Source organism: Octopus bimaculoides, chromosome 7 (assembly GCF_001194135.2).
Source record: "Octopus bimaculoides isolate UCB-OBI-ISO-001 chromosome 7, ASM119413v2, whole genome shotgun sequence".
Lineage (NCBI taxonomy): Eukaryota > Metazoa > Mollusca > Cephalopoda > Octopoda > Octopodidae > Octopus > Octopus bimaculoides.
The window spans coordinates 4307969-4309690 of record NC_068987.1 but is presented as its reverse complement, the minus strand read 5'-3'; the positions used below and the strand labels follow the sequence as shown (position 1 = coordinate 4309690).

The 1722-nt window shown below is 37.2% G+C and overlaps 1 protein-coding gene across 1 annotated transcript in view; it reads right to left on the bottom strand.

Annotated features, from left to right (window-relative positions):
- Nucleotides 1–564: 564 nt before the first annotated feature.
- The window catches only part of LOC106874138 (uncharacterized), a 9834-nt gene continuing 8676 nt past the window's right edge, over nt 565–1722 (bottom strand). The window contains exon 3 of the mRNA XM_014921755.2: nt 565–1722. This exon is cut by the window's right edge and continues 2151 nt beyond it. The gene's annotated coding sequence lies outside the window, so the exon portion shown is untranslated.

Sequence of the window (1722 nt, the reverse complement as noted above, 5' to 3'; positions counted from 1 at the left end):
AGCTCCAATGTCTGCTTTAGTACGGTTTCTACAGCTGGATGCCTTTCCTAATATGCCAACCACTTAAGAGGGTGCTTTTTGTGAGGCACCAGTGCCCACAAGACAAGAACCCCTCATCTAGTTGGGGTATAGAGATTGAGGGATAAGAAAGGATGAGAGACAAGGGACAAGAGGGAGGATGTCTTAGATAACTTTCAGTCTTGGAAGATCAGTGATTTGCACCATTGAAATCTCCCTGGAATGTATACCCGGCCATTGTAACATGGATTATCAGCTACAACATTGGTTTCAAATCTTGGCACAAGGTCAGTAATTTTGTGGGTAGGAGCTGGTTTGACCTTGGCAGAATTTGAACTCAGAACATAAGGACAGATGAAATGCTGCGAAGCATTCTGACTGGTGTACTAACAATTCTGCCAGCTCATTACTTTATCAGCAATTAATATTGCTGATTCAACAAGTCACTCCTCTCTGTGGCATTATCAGAATCCAGCAGTTGCCAACTGATGTGTTGCAGGGAAATTCTGACAGGATCACAAAGACAAAAATCTTCTACATTTGAAATATTTGAGAGAACATAAAACTTTATTAATAGATTGTACATGTAGCCTCAATTATCACTGATCTGGGATAACATGATACACTCAAGTGTGAATCAAGTTACACTCATCACAAATTGACCTGTGACAGCACCAGTCGATGACCAGTCAAAGATTCTGTTTGTACTGCAAAAATACAGCCCAGTAACTACCCACGACGTTCAGCTACCCAGAATGCACTGGCTATTGCTTCTTTTTACATGGCTGTGTTGCAAGGCTGCATATTTCTTACATAGATTTACATACTCATACCCATTAACATGGGACCAGCGAAAAGAAACAAAAATACACAACGGGGTCTGATCAAAGAAAGCAGATGAGTGTCTTCCTTTCAGCAAAAGATCAGAGAGGTACTTAATGGTGAAAGTTCTGTTGTTGTGAATTACAAGTCTGGTGTCAACAAATCTATTTGTTTCATTTGCAAAGTGCATGGAGACGATTCATTTATCACTGTATTCTTTTACAATCAACTTCATCATGATAAAGAGGGAGAGATGTACAACAGACTACAGGAAGCATAAGGGCTACAATTCAACCCCAAATAAGAATAGGAATAGTTCCTTCTCAAAACAAGTATTGACTGCGAAGTTCATCAAACTGGTTTTTTTTAAAATTTAAATTGGGAAAAAAATGTGGGTGGATAATGAATTTACCAAAATGAATTGTGACAAAGTTTGGGAACCATTGACATCGTCCAAGAGATCCTGGCCACTAATGTTGCTTGACCAAAGAGACTGACAACAAGCACAGTCTTAAAGAGTCAAGCTCTATATTTGGTCCCTACATTTACTCCCTAAACTTTACAATGAGTGGGTTTATACTAAATGTAAATGCTTCACTTTTTGAAAGATTCCCAAATATGGCACACAGAAACGAATGGTACTAGCAGACAGAATTATGAAAGAGCACACGCATATATTATCATTGCAATATAGAAATATGATACTTGGAACATTCAATACTCCTCACTTAACCATTTTTGTTACATATTTCTGTTGAAATATGCTGCCTTTTTTTATTCAATTAATTTGAAAAACAATTACATTATTAAGTTGGTATTTGGAGCATAAATTAACATAAATTAACATGAGATTAATGATGTAAGGTTTAAATTTAGATCACT